We start from the raw sequence: 23,229 nt of genomic DNA, 5'->3' as shown, positions 1-23,229 counted from the left end.
AATACAGCTCTTTGGGCTGCCTCTGTGCAAATAGCATCTTCAGTTTGCAAACTGTTTTCTAAACAAAGGCACAATTAAACGCCCGTGACGTACTTAGTCTGGGCTAAAGTAAGCATGGTGCATTGAGCACGTGGGCTGAGCAGGGCTCAGATGACCGGCTCCGTAATAATACAGGGGAGGACAAGGGAAGATGGCCGTCATTGCTTGGCTGGATTCACGCCTGCATGCTGTGTGCTTCTCCACTGCTGCGCTTCGTTCCGTTCCTTCTTTGGGTTTCCCGAGCATTTATATAGTCCAGTAAAGTCTATACTTGCTGGATTCCCAAGGTACATGACATCTCAAAGTTTAAAGGCACCTAGAATATATCTAATCTAACTCCTCCCCAAGGCATTAAATCCTCTTTCTACAAAGGCCTTAGAGGTGGAAGTCCAGCTTCTGGGTTTCCAGTTGTAGAACGGACTGATTATTTCCTCCGTAGGTCAGATGTAACAGCTCCCATAATAGCTCCTATACGTTTTAAGGTCAAACATCCACAGACCTTCAGCTCTAATAAACACAACAAAGAACTTTCAACATACTGACGAATTCTGTCTAGGATCCTATGGGTTAGTTTGCCAGTCTTTCTCTAAACTATGAAATATATGTGCAATAAATATGAAACAGCCATTCAGAATACTCCAGGCGCTTTGGTGCAGCTAAAAGTGGTTCTGTTAAGTCCTCTGGTTTGGCCCTTGCTCTCTTCATGTCATACAGTCACTTTTTGCAGCAGATAAAATTTGATGATTCTTCATAATGCACCAAACAGACCTACCATTTTTAAAAATTTTTGTAAGCATTTCTGCTAAGAGCCATCTCTCATCATCTTTTTTTTTTTTGAGAATCTGACCTTTGAAAAGAATGAAATCCAAAAAAAAAAAAAAAAAAAACGAAGAAGAATGAAATCCTAGTCTTTTTTTTCCCTGCTTGTCTGTTTGTGTTCCTAATAATAACTCTATCGGTATGTTTTGATTTTGTGTCTCTGGTTATCTGATGAATTAGCGCTAAGTTTTGTATCATCTGTATTACTTTGCCGCCACACCCTGCTCCACTGATCTGACTTGAGTTTTTTCACAGATTTAGAACCTAAACTATGCATCATTTTATTTACCAAGGCATGTGATATACTTTTTATAATATCAGATGTTTGATTGGATTGGATTCCCTGGTGGCTCAGATGGTAAAGAGTCCGTCTGCGACGTGAGAGACCTGGCTTTGATTCTTGGGTCAGGAAGATCCCCTGGAGAAAGGAAGGGCAACCCACTCCAGGACTCTTGCCTGGAGAATCCCACGGACAGAGGAGCCTGGCGGGCTGCAGTCCATGGCGTCGCAAAGAGTCGGACATGGCTGAGCAACAAACACACTTGATTTGATTGTCAAAGTAATAAAAAATTGTGTTGCAGAGCTATTGTGTTTTCTGTTTTTGTTTATTCATTTATTTCTTGGCTTCGCTGGGTCTTGTTGCTGTGTGCAGGCTTCTCTAGGTGCAGGGAGCGGGCGCCCTGCTCTAGGTGTGGCGTGCGGCTCCTCGTTGCGGCGGCGTCTCTTGTCGCCAGGCACAGGCTTGGGGCTCGAGGGCTTCCGTAGCTGTGGCTCTTGGGCTCCAGAACACAGGCTTACTGCCTCGTGGGATCCTCCCGGATCTGGGATTGAACGCACATGCCTTGCACTGGCAGCTGGACTCTTAACCACTGGGCCCCCAGGGAAGCCCTGAGACCATGTGTTTTTTTTTAAATAAGTTGGAACGAAGTGAGGCTAGGAATGCATTACTAATCAAAGAAGGAATAGGTGTTGAAAGACGGGGAGCAGGCGAAGAAATGCAGGGTGGCAGCACAGAAATGTGCAGAATTAGCGTCCAGGCTGTAGGGAGAAGCCCAGTCACGAGCAGCTGGTTTCCGAGGCCTGGCATGTTCTGGCTTCCTGGTTGGGAAGGACTTCTCTGCATGAGCCTTGTGTGCTGAGTCACTCCGTCGTGTCCGACTCTTTGCGACCCCGTGGACTGCAGCCCGCCAGGCTCCTCTGTCCGCGGGATTCTCCAGGCAAGAACACTGGAGCGGGTTGCCACGCCCTCCTCCAGGGGATCTTCCCGACCCAGGGATGGAACCCGAGCCTTCTGTCTCCTTTGTTGCAGGTGGATTCTTTTCCTGCTGAGCCATGAACCTTAGAGATTATTTGAATATTAGGATGAATATTAGCATCTCCAACCCCAAGATGAATTTGTGCAGGTACCACTTATCATGTTCATAATTAAGATGAGGACAGTCCCCCGACTCTTCTGCGCCATATATATGCACAACTCGTCCCCGCCCCCATTGACATCTGTCACGCGTATGCCACTCCATGGGCCTGATGACAAAACGGGCTTCATTGGCAGCTTCTCCCTTAGAGTGAATGAAGTCATTCAATCCTTTTCTGAAGCAGGTTTTCATCTGCATGTCTCTGATTTTCCATGAGGAAAGGATACGATGCAGGACCTTGAGGCCCCTATAAAACAGATCTTATGAAACTAACCTTTATGTCTGGAGCTATCCTGCCTATAAGAGCTTCCAGACTTTCAGTTAGGACCCCTGGTTGATTCCTGCCTGCCCCTGTTTCAGAAAGAGCCTTGATGATTTAAAACAGTGGAAATTGGCAAACTGTATCAGAAATAGGGACATAAATCTTTCCCGAATGCTTCAAATAATCTGAAACGTAAGATAACGAAAAAAAAGCAACATTGCTCTGCTAAAGGGACAGCTTTCAGAAAGGTGGATTAGCTTTGCACCTTCCTGTCTGCCTGTCCTGTCAGGAGACTCTGGGTGGTGGGGAACTGTGGAGGTCAGGGGCCACGTGGGCTACTTAGGGATTTGCTATTGGGAGATCAGATCAAATAATGTAAGGGGAGGAATTGGGAATTCGGTCTATCAGATCACAGCAGAGGGCAGTCAGGACTTGCGGGTGCTCCACCTTTTTGTCACTGCTGGATTTTGACAGGCAGCCTTGGGCTGCTGCTGCTGCTGCTAGGAAACCTGCCTTGTGGCTTAGAATCTCAAAAATTTGCCGATTTTCTCTTTGGAGGCAATTTTAACACTCCAGATTTGGTCAGTAAGGATTTTTCCCATGATTTCATATTTATTTAATGTGCTTAGGCATGTTGTTGTTTAGTAGCTAAGTCATATCCGACTCTTTTGTTGACCCCATGGACCACAGCCCACCAGGCTCCTCTGGCCATGGGACTTCCCAGGCAAGAACCGGAGTGGGTTGCCATCCCTCCTCCAGGGGATCTTCCCGACCCAGGGATCAAACCCACGTTGCCTGCTTGGCAGGTGGATTCTTCACTGCTGAACCACCAGGGAAGCCAGAGTAGGTGCGTTGGGGACAGTTGTGAAAGAAGTTGAGGTCACATGGTAGGACTCATCCATCTCCTTCAAGGCTTAGCTTAAGCCCCGTTCCTTTGGATGGTTATGACGCCACTCTCTGATTTATGTCATGACCCTTACAGTATACAGCACCGTTCTTAAAAGGTGTAGTATTTGTTGAACTCTTACCAAATGTCAAGCATTATTCTGACACTAGTAATATAGATTGTTTCATCTAACACCTTCACGGAGCCCGTGAGGTAGGCGGTAGTCTTGTCTTTATTATCATCATCACCATTATTCTCACTCTCTGAAGCTGTTTCAGTCCAGTGGTGTCCCCACTCCTCCAACCTCTTAGATCATGCGGCAGAGCCAAGAAAGAGCCGAGTCTCCTGAGCCCACGCTGTGTTTGCCATTGTGTTTCTGAGAAGTGGTTTATAGGGATTAGCTGGGGGGGGAATCATACTATAAATATATTTTCTTCTAAAATGCGTTTCAAAAATTAGTTTGTCTTGATTGTTGTCAGACCACCACAATTACCCATCTGCCTTTAAGAAATGGTGTGGCTTCCCCACCTCCTAGTCCCAAGTCCCAGGAAGAGGTTTGGGAGTTCAGCGTGTTGAGGATAAGTCAGGGATGTTAGGTTTGACACTGAGAATCCATGCAGAGGCTGTGTTTACTGTATAATCTTAGAGATGATGTATTCCTATACTGATAATACTTCTCAATGTTCTGTATATTGTCCTATGAATTAATACTTGGGTCTTTTAAATTAAGCTGTTTCCTCTGTCTACTCTCATAAACTCTTTTTATTTTTTTTAATTAATTTATTTATTTTAATTGGAGGCTAATTACTTTACAATATTATAGTGGTTTTGCCATACATTGACATGAATCCGCCATGGGTGCACATGTGTTCCCCATCCCGATCCCCCCCTCCCACCTCCCTCTCCATCCCATCCCTCTGGGTCTTCCCAGTGCACCAGCCCCGAGCACTTGTCTCATGCATCGAACCTGGACTGGTGATCTGTTTCACCTGTGATAATATACATGTTTCAATGCTATTCTCTCAAATCATCCCACCCTCGCCTTCTCCCAGAGAGTCCGAAAGACTGTTCTTTACATCTGTGTCTCTCTTGCTGTCTCGCATACAGGGTTATCGCTACCATCTTTCTAAATTCCATATATATACGTTAGTATACTGTATTGGTGTTTTTCTTTCTGACTTACTTCACTCTGTATAATAGGCTCCAGTTTCATCCACCTCATTAGAACTGATTCAAATGCATTCTTTTTAATGGCTGAGTAATATTCCATTGTGTATATGTACCACAGCTTTCTTATCCATTTGTCTGACGATGGACATCTAGGTTGCTTCCATGTCCTGGCTATTATAAACAGTGCTGCGATGAACATTGGGGTACATGTGTCTCTTTCAATTCTGGCTTCCTCAGGGTGTATGCCCAGCAGTGGGATTGCTGGGTCGTATGGCAGTTCTATTTCATTTTTTAAGGAATCTCTACCAACAGTGTAAGAGGGTTCCCTTTTCTCCACACCCTCTCCAGCATTTATTTTTTGTAGAATTTTTTGATAGCAGCCATTCTGACCAGCATTAGATGGTACCTCATTGTGGTTTTGATTTTCATTTCTCTGATAATGAGTGATGTTGAGCATCTTTTCATGTGTTTGTTAGCCATCTGTATGTCTTCTTTGGAGAAATATCTGTTTAGTTCTTTGGCCCATTTTTTGATTGGGTCATTTATTTTTCTGGAATTGAGCTGTAAGAGCTGCTTGTATATTTTTGAGATTAACTCTTTGTCAGTTGCTTCATTTGCTATTATTTTGTCCCATTCTGAAGGCTGTCTTTTCATCTTGCTTATAGTTTCCTTCATTGTGCAAAAGCTTTTAAGTTTAATTAGGTCCCATTTGTTTATTTTTGCTTTTATTTCCATTACTCTGGGAGGTGGGTCATAGAGGATCCTGCTGTGATTTATGTCAGAGAGTGTTTTGCATATGTTTTCCTCTAGGAGTTTTATAGTTTCTGGTCTTAGGTTTAGATCTTTAATCCATTTTGAGTTTATTTTTGTGTATGGTGTTTGAAAGTGTTCCAGTTTCATTCTTTTACAAGTGGTTGACCAGTTTTCCCAGCACCACTTGTTAAAGAGATTGTCTTTTCTCCATTGTATGTATATTCTTGCCTCCTTTGTCAAAGAAGGTGTCCATAGGTGCGTCGATTTATCTCTGGGCTTTCTATTTTGTTCCATTAAACTCTTTTTGGATCAGCATACTGAAATTTTTTACCATGCACTGTGCAGTCAAATTGGGTGCTTGCCAGGTGGCTCAGTGGTAAAGAATCCACAGGCCAATGCAGGCGATGCAGGAGATGTGGGTTTGATCCCTGGGTCTGGAAGATCCCCTAGAGGAGGAAGTGGCAACCCACTCCAGTATTCTTGCCTGGAAGATTCCATAGACAGAGGAGTCTGGTGAGCTACAGTCCATGGGGTCACAAAGGAGTTATATATGCCTTAGCGACTGAGCGCCTACACAATATGTAGTCATAGTTACACTGAGCATAGATGCTCAGAGGCTGGAAGATTCCCTTTGCTGGGAGCTGCAAAAACTGTCCTCCACCAGTCTTTTACCCATATACTTTTCTTCCTTCTTTTAGTGTAAGAAAGGTATCTTCTGCTGATTTATTATATATTCCCTACCAATGGAGAGTGCAGTGTTAGGGATACAGAGAATGTTCATAAATATATTCATCCTAACAAAGAGCAAAGATAAACAGAAACTGATCCATCAGCTTTTTAAAATTTCCAATCATTTATTCAGCTTGGCTATACGAGGAAGTTTTCAGCCACTTTGCAGCGTTTTTAATTAAAGCTGTGCTCACTCCAGCCAGGTTGCTAGTTCTGCCTAAACTGACTGATCCCAGCTAATAACGGGGAGCCACAGTGGGTGGCATTTTAATTCAGAATTATTTTCTAGAATTTGAATGACGTCTCACCACGACTCATAGACCAACTACTTAACACTTTTTGCTGCTACCATGCCTCTTTCCACAGCAGATAATGGGGATTTTAAAAATAAACTACCTGCAGTTTGCTTTTTACATTGCTGATTATGCCCCAGGTCATTTTCAGTACTGAGGAATTCCATAGAGTGGTTTTCACTCTTTCTTGTCAAACGATATATTACTACAGCTTTATGACCCCTTCTTAAAGCCTCAGGGTGCCACGCTGTAGTGATAAAAGAGACTAATAGTAAGAGTGAACATTTGAGGGCTGGAGAGAACAGAGCTGGCTTCCAGAACAGTTCCAAGCGAGTCACTGGCATAGGCTTCCTGTTATTTAATTGACCTCCCTAACACAGAGACCAGAAAAACAGGGCTTGTGGAGTAAAAGAACCCAGGTCTCCGGCATCACGGGCGGATTCTTTACCAGCTGAGCTAGAAGGGAATTAGACTCAGGGAGAGATGGTTGAGTCTCAAACAGGGCAGGGCCAACAGGGACCAGTGTCCCTAGCACCATTTTGATTTGCCAGGTCTCCTTTCTATGCATCTTCCTATGATGATTTGGTTCTTTTAAGCAAGCTTTTCCAGCTGGTGGTGGAAATGTCCAGGATCAGGCTGATCAGCTTTTAACTTTGGGATAAGAGAGGGAAAGGACTGTCTTTGCCCAGCTCAGATTCAGAGACTCCTAGAGAGAAAGTCTCTTTGGTTTGGCTGGGATCATGTGATCCTTCATTATAAAGAGGTCTTGGAGGGTTAGTTCAATTGGTCAAGAATCTGCCTGCAATGCAGGAGATCCTAGTTTGACTCCTGGCTCGGAAAGATCCCCTGGAGAAGGGATAGGCTACCCACTCCAGTATTCTTGGGCTTCCCTTGTGGCTCAGCTGGTAAAGAATCCGCCTACAATGTGGATGACCTGGATTCGATCCCTGGGTTGGGAAGATCCCTTGGAAAAGGGAAAGGCTACTCACTCCAGTATTCTGGCTGAGAGAATTCCATGGACTATAAAGTCCATGGAGTCACAAAGAGTCAGACACGATTGGGCAACTTTCACTTTCACTTTAGAGGTTTGTGGCCAAAAGTCCACTCTGAAGGCGGACTGCCTGCTTCCTCTGGGATCCTGGCAAGGTTACTTAGCCACCCTGTGTCTCAATATCTTCATCTGTAGAATGGGGATGATCATAAGCTTTTAAAACGGGGGTTGCCCTATATGCGAGACAGCAAAAGAGACACAGATGTATAGAACAGTCTTTTGGACTCTGTGGGAGAAGGCGAGGGTGGGATGATTTGGGAGAACAGCATTGAAACATTTATATTATCATATGTGAAACAGATCGCCAGTCCAGGTTGGATGCATGAGACAGGGTGCTCAGGGCTGGTGCACTGGGATGACCCTGAGGGATGGGATGGGGAGGGAGGTGGGAGGGGTTTCAGGATGGGGAACACATGTGCACCCATGGTGGATTCATGTCAATGTATGGCAAAAACCACTACAATATTGTAAAGTAATCCAATTAAAATAAATAAATTTATATTAATAAATAAATAACACAGGGGTTGCCTATAGACCTGGACAGGAGAGACTCTCAGCTGGGTCCCACACTGAAGAGGGCTGTTATAGGCTGAACTATGTCCCCTTTGAACTCATATATTCAAGCCCCAACCCCATTTTCAAAGTGCTACTGTGTTTGAAGATAGTGTCTTTAAAGAAGTGACCAAGTTGAATGAGGTGGTTAGGGTAGGCCCTAATCCAGTTTATCGGTGTCCTTACGTGTGTGAGAGTGTTCAGTCCTGTCCGACTCTTCCGTGACCCCATGGACTGTAGCCCACCAGGCTCCTCTGTCCATGGAATTCTCCAGGGAAGAGTCCTGGGGTGGGATGCCATTTCCTCCTCGAGGGGATCTTCCTGACCCAGGGATTGAACCCACGTCACCTGTGTCTCCTGGGCAGTGGCAGGCGGATTCTTCACCACTGAGCCACCTGGGAAGCCCCTGGTGTCCTTATGAGAGGAGGAAAATAGGACACCCGGGGAGATATCGCGGTGAGGTGCACAGAGGAGAACCAGGCTAGGACACAGGGAGAGTGTGGGATTCACAGGCCAAAGACAGAGGCCTCAGAGGAAAATAACCTTGCTGACAGCTCCATCTCAGATTTCTAGCCTTCAAAACTTCAAGAAAATAAATTTCTATATTTCAGCCCTGTGTGTGTGTGTGAGCATCACTCAGTCGTGTCTGACTCTTGCGACTCCATGGACTGTAGCCCCCCAGGTTCCTCAGTTCTTGGAATTCTCCAGGCAAGAATTCTGGAGTGGGTCTCCACTTCCTTCTCCAGGGGCTCTTCCCCACCCAGGGATCGAACCCGGATCTCCCGCACTGCAGGCAGGCTCCTTACCATCTGAGCCCGCAGGGAAGCCCTTAGCCCTCCAGTCTGTGGTCTTCTGTCCTGGCCGCCCTAAGACAAGGGCTTTGTATGCACCCAACATGTCAAGATTTTTTCTTCTTTCCAGTCTCCTTTGGGAGTTTTGAAACACCAGGAACCAACTAGGCGACTGGGAATTCTGGAAGAAGACTCACCAGGGGCAGCGGGCCGAGCGCTGTGTGAAGTCGGGGGCATCCGCAGCCTGTTCCTCCTCAGCTGTAGATGCCCCCAGGGGTGGCCGGGTGTACGGGGGCCCTCCCCACCGTGACAGGGCGGTCTGCCCCTGCCCGTCCGCTGTGGTGATACAGGTACGAGAGACTCTGAGTGGTCTAGAAATCCCAAGTGGGAAATGAGAGGGATGAGCGGAAAGTCCACGTGCACGCCTGTCCCCTGGGGACCCGTCCAGCCCCTCACCTGGTATCAGTCCTTTCACCTCAGGCATAGGCTTTGTTTATAGCCTTAAAATTAATCATAAAAATGCAGCCTCCATTTTTGCTCTTGCCTGAGAACCTCACAGAACATTGGGGATAATATAAGTTAATACATGAGTGTGAACATCTTCATTAGAAAAATAAGATCGCAGATATTTCCTTTACTCCCTAAACATTTTTCCCTAAAGTAAGGCGTTTGCATGTGTCCTTGTTTCAATGTATAGGCATGATTTTATCTTGGCTTTCTCCCCATCTCATACAGAATTACTAATGATAAACATCCTAAGGTAATGGATGGCCTCAAAATTTAAACACCATGATACACATTATACATGAAACCAAAACACTGAGATGTGAGGGATGATAAGGTAAAATAAATTACCCAATTTACTGTAACTACCCCCTCATTTTCACAAAACAATTTCAAGTGTTTTTAAATGGAAAGAAATGTCCCATAATCTAAGTTGAGTTCTCTGAAGGACCTTTACCACCTCCAATTTCTGGGGAAGAAAATGAAAGAGAAACAGTTTTAGAGAAAGGAGAACAAAACTGTTCTTCCTACTTGAAATAACAGGAATATAGAAGTTTTTATCATTAACATGACACTTACATCTGCCCTACATTGCTGACTGAAATTCCAAAACATGCATGCACTTGAGCTTGATCACTGAGGAACATGTTGAGTGAGTATAGGAGGCCTGGATGAAATTTCACTTTAGTCTGCATGATCTAAGACATTAAAAATAGATAATAAAACTATAGATTGGACTTGGTAATCCAAGAGATCTTTAATTTTATGCCAGAAGGAAGTATTTCTTCTTGTCACCTCTGTCAAAATCACTCTACAAAAGATCTAAGTTTAACCTGAGATTTTATCCTTCAAGAGTATTTTTGAAACTGACTCAACTTTAAATAGTTTTAAATCAATCACCTGTATAAGCAGGTTCAGTGATACCTGTTCTTTCATCTTAACTATAGGAGTGAAGGGCAAGAACACTCCAGAGATGATGACTTTTCGAGTCATATAATTGAAAATTGAGTGTATCTGTAAAAATTCTAGCCTTAGTAATTCATGGATTTATATCATCTCTGAAAGTAGAATTTTAAGGCTATGTTTTATTTCATTACAAAGCTCTAGGAAGAGCTTATAGGAAAAATTAAAAAATAATATTAATGACAATAAGATTATAATATAAAATTTGTTTTATCTCAATTTTATAATAGTTGTATTAAGGACACTAATTCTTCCATTTAAAAATACTTATGGAGCCCCCAGGATCCACTCTTTGATAGCCTCTGTAGTAGTTGATAATCCAAACCAGGCTTGATCTCTGCCTTCTTAGTGTTGATGGCCTTGTGAGAGAAAAAGTATGAAGTTTGAATGATTCTTGTGACACTTGTTACCAAGAAGAGGTTCGTGTGTTAACATTAGTGCCTCTGCTGTGGGAGCCAGACGTAGAGAGATGGCCACAGCAAAGTTTCCCTGAGAAGGTAATGCTGGCTCTGAGATCTGAAGGGTGAGAAGGAGTTAACTAAACAAAGAGAAAAGCAAAGAGCTTCCAAGGCACAAGGAACAGCATGCAGCCCTGAAAGCAGGTCAGGGGCCGAGACAATAAAGGGAGTCACGAGGTCATCTGAGGCTGAAAGTGGGTAAAGAGTTTGGGAGCAAAAAGGCTCCTTATGAAGTGATGCAATTTGCTGCGCCGACAGTTGTAAGCCAAGTGCGTAAAAGAATATGAGGAATTAGATGCGCTGATTTTTTACCTGGCTCTGTCTCTGCCAATCAGTCACATTAAGTGTTCGCACTGATGTCTGCAAGATCTGTCTGATTCACTGAGCCAAATGATGGATGTGTTTGGTCCTGAAGCACATGGATGGCTTTTCCCATGTGTTGGTATGAGATGTCCATTGAGGGCCATAGAACGTTAGCTATTAGAAGAGATTATAGGGGTCCCACAGGTCAGTCTTAACTTCCTCAAATAGAGAAACAGAGGCCAAGAAAAACGGGCATTTTCTATGACTTCATAGCAACCTAGTTACAGAGGTGATATGAAAATATTAATTGATTTATTTCTATTCTATCACTTTTATGTGTCATAGGCAAGATGTTGTGACAATATTACCTATTTTGGATTACTCATAGAAGTAGTATTTTCCACTTCTATACAGCTTCAAAAAGAACACCACAGGTTTGAAAGCAGTTTAACACACTTTGGTTCTGTTAATGATATTGATGACCAGCTGTTGTGATATTAACAACACTGAATATTATCATGGCAGAGATCCAAATGAACAGAAGAGATTTTGTATATAGATTGCTGAATTATAGATTAAATACTTCTTACAAATGAAAATCCTTTAAAACTAGACTTACAAGCAGCATGAATTGGTTTCTTGCTGCCAGCTGGTGCGAGTAGGCAGGTGTGATGAAAAGGTACAGAAAATGAATCATCTCCATGAAAACAGAGCTTTGAATCCACTTTTCTTTTTCTTGAAGATTATCTTCTTGCTTTGTACTCACACATAATGTCCACTCTCACAAACACACAAAAGTATTTTTCATCAGGCTTCTTTCAAATCGGTGGCATGATACAGCTTTTGGGAAGTTCAACTTGAAAACTACTCGGCCATATATCACAAGTCAATTTTTTTTAATTTTCTTAAATATTTATTTCCTTTGGAAAAAATGGAATAGCTAAAAGGAAAGCAGAAGGTATTTCTTTACAATTGTGCTTCAGTTCTATTTTTGTTGTTGTTCAGTCACTATGTTCGACTCTTTGCGACCCCATGGACTGCAGCCCGCCAGGCCTCCCTGTCCATCACCAGCTCCCAGAGTTTACTCAAACTCATGTCCATCGAGTCGGTGATGCCATCCAGCCATCTCATCCTCTGTCGTCCCCTTCTCCCGCCGCCTTCAGTCTTTCCCAGCATCAGGGTCTTTTCAGTTCTATAGTCATTCTTTTTTTCATTTATTGAAGTGTAGTTGATGTATTAGGGAAGTTACAGGTGTATAATAAATTTAAACATTATATTCCACTTACAGTTATTTTAAAATATTGTCTGTTTCTCCATGTTATACAGTATATGCTTGTAGCTTATTTTATACAACAGTTTGTACCTCTTAATTCCCTACCCTTATGTTGCCCCTCCTACCTTCCCTCTCCCCACTGATAACCACTAGTTTGTTCTATGAGTCTGCTTCATTTTTGTTATACTCACTAGTTTGTTATATTTTTTTAGATTCTACATATAAGTGGTATCTTATGGTTTTGTCATTCTCTTTCTGACTTGCTTCACTTAGTATGATAATCTCTAAGTCCATCCATATTGCTGCAAATGGCATTGTTTCATTCTTTTTATGGCTATATAGTATTCCTTAGATAGAGAGATGCACACCTTTATCCATTTATCTGTTGATGGATACAAGTCACTTCTGTATCTTGGCAGTTGTAAATAATGCTGCTGTGAATATTGGGGTGTATGTATCTTTTTAATTAGTGTTTTGGGGATTTTTGGATACATACCCAGGAATGGAATTTCTGGAATGTATGGGAGTTCTATTTTTAGTTTGTTGAGAACCCGCCATACTGTTTTCTACACTGATTATGCCTCTTTATATTCCCAGCAACAGTGCAGGAGGCTTCTTTTCTCCTTGTTCTTGCCAGCATTTGCTAGTTTTGTTCTTTTTGACAATGGCCATTCTGATGGATATCTCACTGTCATTTCAATTTGCATTTCCCTGATGATGGTGATCTGGAGAAGGAAATGGCACCCCACTCCAGTACTCTTGCCTGGAAAATTCCATGGACGGAGGAGACTGGTAGGCTACAGGCCATGGGGTCACAAAAAGTCAGACACGACTGAGCGACTTCACTTTCGATGGTGATGTTGAACATCTTTTCCTGTGCCTATTCACCATCTGCGTTTCCTTTTTGGGAAAATGTCTATTCAGTTTCTCTGCCAATTTTTTAATTGGGGGTTGTGTCTGAATTCTCCATGTTTGTTTTGGTTTTTTGGGTTTTTTTTTGATGTGTGTTTTTTTTATGTTGAGTTGTATGAGCTATTTATATGTGTTGTATATTAACCCCTTATCTGTCATATCATTTACAAGTATTTTCTCCCATTCAGTAGATTCTGTTCACTTTGTTGACGGTTTCCTTTTCTGTGCAAAAGCTTTTAAGTTTAATTGGTCCCATTTGTTTATTTTTTGCTTTCACTTCCTCTGTTTAGGAGATGGATCCAAAAACATATTGCTCTAATTTATGTCAAAGAGTGTTCTACTTATGTTTTCCTCAGAGTTTTCTGGTATCCAACCTTACATTTAGGTCTTTAATCCATTGTGAGTTTATTTTTGTATGTGGTGTTAGCGAACAATCTATTTTCATTTTTCACGTGCAGCTGGCCAGTTTTCCCAGCAGCACTTGTTGAAGAGACTGTCTTTTCTCCATTGTATGTGCTTGCCGTCTTTGTTGCCCATTAATTGGCATCAATGCTGGGTTTACTTCTGGACTTTCTATTCTGTCCCATTTGATAGTGTTGTGCTCAGTAAAATGAGAGTTCCCGTGTTTCATTGTTACAGGTTCGTTATTCGTTATTACAGGTTAGAAATTATTTCAGTGCTGGCTTTGTTTTGTTGAGGGGAGGGGTGCATCTCAAATACTGAAACTAAAAGTGATGAGAGACTTAAGGACCTTATTCCTGATGTTCAGGTTAATAAAAATTGTTTGCATGTCTGACTGCTTCATTTCGACTCCTTTGTCTTTTCTTGTATAGTACATGCTTACGTGGTGTTTCCTTATCTAATTCTTTTCAGTAGAATTCACGATGTAAACGTTTATTATTATCTAAGCTTTTTTAATGACTATTAAAATTCTGGAAAATAGTAAAATCACCTAAAAAAATGACGGGAGAAGCCAGTGAGGATTTAACCGGTGTGACAGCCATTTGCGTGAAGGAAGCGCTCGGGTGTCTTCCTGCAATGCTCTTCGTTGCAAAGTCAGCATTTTGGTGAGCTTCTCTTACTGCATGGCTCCCCCCAGCCGGGTCGAGAGGCCCCTCCGAGCGACCTTCCCTCTCCTCCCGAGTCCCTCGGAGGACGCTGACTGCCGCAGAGCTGAGCTGGGGCTTGAAGGGGACCCATTGAACTGTAAGGCCAGCGGCCAGTGTTAAGCTGTGCTCTGTGTGTTTCATGCCCCGGATGCATGAAGAAGCTTTCTTCCTTTCCCAGTTTGTATTCCTCCTGATACTATTTATAAATATTTGTCTTTTTTAGCACATGATGAGAATATATCATCATCTCCCTGCAGAGCAGACACTCTGCCTCATCTATGCCAACTTACCACGTTGATTTCAAAAAGAACGCATGATCTAACCACAAAAAGCTGACCTAAAAATAGGCTTTGAGAACAAACCATTTCTAAGTCAAGGGCCTCTAAGGAATGTGTATGTGCACACACGTACACTCACCTACATGGCATCACGTAGTATGGGCAGTTTGCATTCCATATAAATACAAGTGTGCATATTTGACTTTTATAAATGTATTATTTCTAAAACATCTATATTCATGTGGTGTGTGTGGGCAAAGATACGAAGAAGACATTTAACCGGTGCTTTGTAGTTAGTTCCACTTGAATTTGCTATTTTGATTTTTTTACTTTACCATTCATCCTCTTCATTTTCCTGAGCTCCTTTAAGACATATATGTATTCTTTCATCTGTCGTGTGTTGACCTGAGACAGACTGCCAGATGTTTCTCCAACAAAGATGCGTTTACTCAGGATCAGCAGAGAATTGTAACTTGGGGTCTGTAACCATGGCAAGCTTTATGCCATGCAGGTCCTGAGATGACAGAGAAAGGGGAACGCTTTCATAGAGGGGAATGGAAGTGGGGAGGCCTGTGATAAGTAAAGAGTCCACGGCTTTTCCCGGGCTGAGGTCTTGCCAGGAAAGAAGAGGACTCTCTCCTTCCTGTTGGGCTCAGCCTTGTCCCAGGGTGTGAGGGCTCCCCCTGCTGGTCTCCTAGCTCTATTTAGTTGAGTTTTCCATTTATTAATTTTTTACAAGAAACACAAAGGAAATAAAGCTGTAGAGCACTGATAAGAGTTCTGATTAGAGTGAAGAGCTACTGATCGGAAAAGCCCCTGACGCTGGGAAAGATGGAAGGCGGGAGGAGAAGGGGACCACAGAGGATGCGATGGCTGCATGGCATCACCGACTCGATGGACATGGGTTTGAGTGAACTCCGGGAGTTGGTCATGGAGAGGGAGGCCTGCTGTTCCGTAGTCCATGGGATCGCAAAGAGTCGGATACAGCTGAGCGACTGAACTGAACTGAAGAGGACGTTTGGCTCAGAGTAAGTGTAAGTGAAATGTAGATAGACGCTCTCCTAATGATAGCTTAGTTTCCTGTTATTCAGAGTTGATTTCACTTGCTGACAGATTTGAAGGGATGTGTAACTGTGATTTGGGGGCTCTAAGAAGGTGGTGCTAGGATTTGTAGTTTTCACTAGAACTTGACTTTAGGAACCAAGTTATCAGTGGTTCCCTTGTCCTGGAAACAGCTATGTAACAGATTGTACTCATGTGTTTCCTGACGTTTATCTTAAATAGAATTTCCTACATTAAAGGAATGTGGATATGCCTTCAGTAGTTACTTCATTCAGACTTTTACTGAGGACCAACTTTATCCAAACACTGTCTCAGACTCTGAGAACACAGGATGAATTGACTGTAGTTCCTTCTCTCAAGAAACTGTCTTTGCTGAAGAGCCTGTTCCTACAGGTTAAGCTGCAGGTGCTTCTTGACACGGTTGTGGGCATGCATGCCTGTGTTCTACCTGCCTTATTTAATTATGAGTATTCTGGTAGCATTTTTCAACGCAAATAGATCCTAGGGAAAAAGATTTCTGAAGTGAAGAGCCCCAGTACTACTCCAAGGAACCATAAGGAGGCAGTCTTGGAGAACAGAAAGTACGTGGTCATTAAAGCTGTTCAGACCTCGGCTGAAACCTCCAGTCTAGCATGTTTCAAGTCTCAAGCCCTGGGCTTTGCCAGTGACCTGAAGATGATCAAAACCGCCTCTCAGTTGTGTGCTAAAGATCTGAGATCATTTGGGTAAAGTGTCTGGTTCCTGGTCAGCACTTAAAACTTGCCTAGGTTCATTTGAATATGGTCATAAATTAATATTATCAACAGTTTAGTATGGGACAGCCAGCCTGCCATTGTGTTCAAGAGCCCTCTTCTGGAGCCCACCTGCCTGGGTTCTGCTTCTGGTCCTGCTATACTCTAGTTTATTTGACTGTGGGGAATCTCTTGGGGCCACTGCTTTCCCACTGGCATTTTAAATAAAGAATTGGTTCAGTTCAGTCGCTCAGTCATGTCCAACTCTTTGCGATCCCATGGACTGCAGCACGCCAGGCTTCCCTGTCTGTCACCAACTCCTGGAGCTTACTCAAATTCATGTCCATAGAGTCAGTGATGCCATCCAACCATCGCATCCTCTGTTGTCCCCTTCTCCTCCTGCCTTCAATCTTTCCCAGCATCAGGGTCTTTTCCAATAAGCCAGCTCTTCACATCAGGTGGCCAAAGTATTAGAGCTTCAGCTTCAGCATCAGTCCTTCCAGTGAATATTCAGGACTGATCTCCTTTAGGATGGACTGGTTGGATCTCCTTTCAGTCCAAGGGACTCTCAAGAATCTTCTACAACACCACTGTTCAAAAGCATCATTTCTTCAGCGCTCAACTTTCTTTATAGTCCAACTCTCACATCCGTACATGACTACTGGAAAAACCATAGCTTTGACTAGATGAACCCTTGTTGGCAAAGTAATGTCTCTGCTTTTTAATATGCTGTATATGTTGGTCATAACTTTTCGTCCAAGGAGCAAGCATCTTTTAATTTCATGGCTGCAATCACCATCTGCAGTGATTTTGGAGCCCAAAAAAAATAAAGTCTGACACTGTTGCCACTGTTTCCCCATCTATTTGCCAAGAAGTGATGGGACCAGATGTCATTATCTTAGTTTTCTGAATGTTGAGTTTTAAGCCAACTTTTTCACTCTCCTCTTTCACTTTCAACAAGAGACTCTACTTCTTCATCACTTTCTGCCATAAGGGTGGTGTCATCTGCATATCTGAGGTTATTGATATTTCTCCTGGAAATCTTGATTCCAGTTTGTGCTTCATCCAGCCCAGCATTCTCATGATGTACTCTGCATATAAGTTAAATAAGCAGGGTGACAATATACAGCCTTGACATACTCCTTTCCCTATTTGGAACCAGTCTGTTGTTCCATGTCCAGTTCTAACTATTGCTTCCTGACCTGAATTCAGATTTCCAAGGAGGTATATCAGGTGGTCTGGTATTCCCATCTCTTAAAGAATTTTCCACAGTTTGTTGTAATGAACACAGTCAAAGGCTTTGGCATATTCAATAAAGCAGAAGTAAATGTTTTTCTGGTATTCTCTTGCTTTTTCATTGCCAACAGATGTTGGCAATTTGATCTCTGGTTCCTCTGCCTTTTCTAAAACCAGCTTGAACATCTGGAAGTTCTCGGTTCATGTATTGCTGAAGCCTGGCTTGGAGAATTTGGAGCATTACTTTGCTAGTGTGTGAGATGAGTGCAATTGTGCAGTAGTTTAAGCATTCTTTGGCATTGCCTTTCTTTGGGATTGGAATGAAAACTCACCTTTTCCAGTCCTGTGGCCACTGCTGAGTTTTCCACATTTGCTGACATATTGAGTGCAGCACTTTCACAGCATCCTCTTGTAGGATCTGAAATAGCTCAACTGGAACTCCATCACCTCCGCTAGCTTTGTTCGTAGTGATGCTTCCTAAGGCCCACTGGACTTCACATTCCAGGATGTCTGGCTCTAGGTGAGTGATCACCCCATCGTGATTATCTGGGTCACGAAGATCTTTTTGTCTAGTTCTTCTGTGTATTCTTGCCACCTCTTCTTAATATCTTCTGCTTCTGTTACGTCCATACTATTTCTGTCTTTATTTAAATAAAGAGTAAGTTAGTGTTAATAATAGAATGTTAAGAATAGTTCCTGGTACATACTAATTACTATATGAGTTTTGTTAAAATTAGATACACTCGCTTTGATTCTATGGAATCTACACTTATTAAGTTAGACAAAAACTTTCAAGATTTGGGAGGCATTTTTATCCATTTTTCAATAATGAGACAACAGTGATAATATCAAAGCAAACGACTACCTAGATCATCTCTAGTCGTGTGTTGATGTGTCTTAGTAGTAAGATCATTAAGTGGACTAAGAAGATTTTGTAGAAATAATTTTACTTTCATTCCTGTTTTGGATACTGTTCTTTGTTTATCTTTTGTTGCTACATATCTTTAAGCTTGCATTTACATTGTATGTGTGCTTAATCGCTCAGTCGTGTCTGACTCTTTGCAACCCCATGTACCATAGCCCACCAGGCTCCTCTGTCCATGGGATTCTCCAGGCCTCTCTTTAGCATCCCCGTATCTTTCATGTACCCATACCAGAGCATGTATCAGTGTGTTATCATTTGTCTTTACATCTCTCATATCCTAACCTATGAGAGTAGGGGTCTGTTTTCTTCAGCCTCGAGTCACCAGCATCTAGCTCTGTGCCTGAGTGATCAAGGCAGGTTACTCATGAATAATGAAGGCTCTTTGGCGCCCAGCCTGCAACCTGCTGCTGAGCTCCAGAGAAACGGACATCCAAGGCACCTTAGGTGGTCCATAGGCTCTTCCAGTTCGATGTATCCAAAACGTGATTTGTCATTTTTTTGTGAGGTCTGATCCTGTCCCTCCAGGCTCTGCCCTGGTCAGCGGCAGCACCGGTCAAGCCATCAGCCAAGCGACGACCCTGGAAGTCCTGCGAGGTGTGCCCCTTGCTATTCCTGCTTCCTTCGTGTGTTCACTGTGTAAGATCTTACAGGTTCTCCTCTAAGATGTCTCGTACTCAGCCCTCCTCTCCAACCTCACTGTGAAATAATGGGGAAGAACAGCAGCCTCAAAGACCAAGTGGAACTGAAATCCAGAAATAACAAATTATTCTGAACATAAGCATTCTAACTTCAGTATCTATATATAGTTCTAAAACAAACCGCCCCCAAATCTGATGCCCAGTTTCAAAAGAGAATAACCTCTTACAGGGCTTCCCCAGTGGCTTAGCAGTAAAGAATCCACCGGCAGTGCAAGAGATGGGGATTGAATCCCTGGGTCGGGAAGATCCCCTGGAGGAGGAAATGGCAACTCTCTCTAGTTTTCTTGCCTTGAGAATCCCATGGACAGAGGAGCCTGGCGGGCTACAGTCCATGGGGGTGCAAAAGAGTCAGACACAACTGAGCAATTAAACAACAAATTCATTACATCAAAAATAGTAGAATTTTTGGTTAAAGTCTAAAATACTCTATAGAGGAATATAATTCTATTTATAGAAAGTGATTGTACCTACAGAGTAACCTGATATAAGTGATCTGACTCTTGTCATGTTTTCATAAGTATTTTGAGTAGTCACTGTCCTCAGACAGGATCATGGAACTTGTTCTCAGCCACACAGGTAGTGGCAGGGTCTGGCACGGCAGGGTCTTCTACAGCCTAAGCTAGTGCTTTTCCAAATATGTGCCTGACATTGCCCTTTTTTTTTTTGTTTTGTTTTTTGTAATTCTGAGTTTGTTTACTGTTCCACAAATGACCTTGTTAAGAAGGAGATTATCATCTCTACTTTTAAAATCAGTTTTATAATCACATAATCTTAAATACACACACACAATGTCTCCTCTAATGTCGTCTGAAAAATGCCATAAGAGAAACCATTTGTCTACGTTTTTTTCTGCTTATTAGCTAGCTGTCTCCCAGGAAGAAGAGTATGGGATTTAGAATGAAGAAGAATGGAATTCATACTCCAGTTTGGCTCCTTTCTGGCTGTTTGCCATGACATAACTCATCTGACCTAATGCTCAGTTTACTCTTAATGTGGGAGAATAAGACCTCCTTCTTCTGCCTACTCTGTGCCCAGCAATGTTGGTTTAGCTTCCTTTTTGTTGTTGTTGTTGCTTAGTAGCTAAGTCATGTCTGACTGTTTGCAACCCGTGGACTGTAGCCCACCAGGCTCCTCCGTCCATGGGATTCTCCAGGCAAGAACACTGGGGTGGGTTGCCATGCCCTCCTCCAGGGGATCTTTCCGACTCAGGGATCAAGCCACTGTCTCCTCCATTGGCAGTTGAATTCTTTACAACTGAACCACCTGGGAAGCCCACCTTCCTTTCACCATCCTTTAAATGTTAGATGAGTTACTCCCGTGAATGAAACTACTTTTTTCTCTCTGTTTAGCCTAAGTTATTTAATATTCGAATTATCTTTTTAAAATGTGAATGGTCACTGCTGGGCTTCCCAAGTAGCTTAGCTGGTAAAGAATCCATCTGCAATGCAGGAGAGAGACCTGGGTTCAATCCCTGGGTCAGGAAGATCCCCTGGAGAAGGAAATGGCAACCCACTCTAGTCTTCTTGCCTGGAGAATCCCATGGACAGAGGAGCCTGGCGGGCTACAGTCCACGGGCTCTCAGAGTCAGACACGACTGAGCCGCTAAACACAGCACAGTGCCTGGTCACTGCTCTGGTTATTTTGAACTCAGACCCCTGGGCTCAACAACAGAGGCCCTGAAACATTCACCTGTGAACGTTTTACTGCTCTTTAAGTGTAGTATAGGTTTAAAAATGTTGTTTTAGTGAGTCAACTGAATGTATCATCACATTACATTATGCTCGTGTGTTTCCTGAAAAAGTTGTGCAGATCTATGCTCTGTACTCATCGCGGGCTAGGAAGGCACCCTGGGTTTGAATAATTACCTTCATGCCCAGAATTAATTGTTCTTTTTTCTTATATGCTAGGTCTTTGCAAATTAAGATTCTGTGTGTCAGAAGCTTTGTGAAGTGCCAGTATGTTGATTCTCTTCATCTGGGAAAAGAAATGCCTCAAAAGAGAAGCGCTTCCACATCAGTATTTTTTTTTCTGGGAAATTAAACCTTCTGTAACATTTGCATTTCTGTAATTATGAGTGAAGGTAGGAATCTTTTCTAAAATTACTATGATGAATTCAGTACATACAGAGAAGGTTTTAAATACATCACAGGGAGCACTTTGTACTACGCAGCTCCAGAAATGAAATGTTACTAATGACCTAAGGCTCTGTGTGTCCCCCTCCTCCGTCACGCCCCTCTGCCCTCTCACAGCCCGGAATCTGGCATTTATTATGCCGTATGTTCTTTCTCGGGCTTCCCAGGGGGCGCTAGTGGTAAAGAGCCTGCCTGCCCATGCAGGAGACCCAGGAGACTCGGGTTCAATCCCTGGGCCGGGAAGATCCCCTGGAGGAGGGCATGGCAACCCACTCCAGTGTTCTTGCCTGGAGTGTCCCATGGACAGAGGAGCCTGGTGGGCTAGAGTCCGTGGGGTCACAGAGAGTCAGACATGACTCAGTGACTCAGCACGCACACACACACATGTTCTTTCTTAGGCAGATTTTTACTATATGGGTTTGCATTCCTAAGTGATTCATGCCGCTTGGATTTGCATGTTTTTAAACTTTATACAAATAATATAATATTTTGCTTCTTATGCTCCTTCTCTTCCTACTCAGTTTAGTGAGATCTGTCTGTGCTGACACATGAATCTCAGTTCACTTACTTTCACTAGTATTATAGGTTTGTCATTATTCACTTGATGGATAATTAGGTTGTTTGGGGATTTGTTTTCTCAATCCCAGAAATGACTGCCTTGAACACACCTTGTTTATCTCTTTGCACACAGGTGTGAATTGTGTTTGTGTACATACAAGTGGAACTTCTGGGGCATGGAGTCTCCAACTTCCATGACACATTGCAAAACTCCTCACCAGTGCCAGTTTACACTGGCCAGCAGAGGAGAAGAAGCCCCACATCCTCTCCAGTCCATGATTTTATATGGCTTTTGAGTGTGTAGTAGGATCATCTACTGGCTTTATTTGCATTTCTTAGATTCTTTACCATCTGAGCCACCAGGGAAGCCCTCTTCGATTACTAATGACTTTAAAATATTTTACTTGTGTGTATCAGTCATTTGTAATTTCTCTTCTCTGAATGGCTATTTTCCCCCCAAATTACTCTTTGTGATGCCTGATTTTATGTCGGTTTGTCTGGGCTCAGGGGTGCCCAGATAACTGATAAACATTATTTCTGGCCGCGCCTGTAAGTGCGTTTGTGGAGGAGAATAGCGTTTGATTTGGTGAGCTCAGTAAAGCAGATGGCCTCCCCAGGGTGGGTGGGCATCATCGCGTTTATTGAGGGTCCAGATGGAGCAAAAAGGCAGAGAAGAGCAGGTTCACCCCGCTTGAGCTGAGAACTCATCTTCTGCACCCTCAGGCATCCGTGGAGAGGCTTTAGACTCTGGGACTCGGCGGGGGGGACTTTCAACATCAGGCCTGATTCTCAGGCCTGTGGGGTTTGACCGAATTAACACCACTGGTTTTCCTGGTTTTTTAGTCTCCTGATGGCACATAGACTCCTTGGCCTCCATAACTGAGTCAAGTCCTGTACTAAGTCTAAATCTAGTAATATAGCCGCCTATCTATGTACCTACCTATGTACCTACCCACCTACTCACCCACCCTGTTGGTTTATTTCTCTGGAGAACCCTGACTAGCACACTTCTCTATTGTTTTTGTTTTTTTTTATTAATTCATAGGAGTCCTTATATCGCCTGGGTTTATATCTCTATTTATCATCTGTCTACCTACTACTTACCTATGTGTCCAAATTGTTGTTGATTTTATGCACAGAAAGTTGAATTTTCATAGTTACATTTATTAAAGCTTTTTAGGAATTATGCTTTTCTTGAAAAATGACTACTGGCTAACAAAGTATTTTTGTGTTTTTTTTTAAATTGACATATAGTTCATTTACAGTGTTTCAGATATACAGCAAAGTGATTCAATTATATATATTCTTTTTCCGATTTTTTCCATTA

Source organism: Cervus elaphus, chromosome 27 (assembly GCF_910594005.1).
Source record: "Cervus elaphus chromosome 27, mCerEla1.1, whole genome shotgun sequence".
In the NCBI taxonomy this organism is placed as follows: domain Eukaryota; kingdom Metazoa; phylum Chordata; class Mammalia; order Artiodactyla; family Cervidae; genus Cervus; species Cervus elaphus.
The sequence above is the reverse complement of the archived record's forward strand: the minus strand, read 5'-3'. Positions refer to the sequence as shown.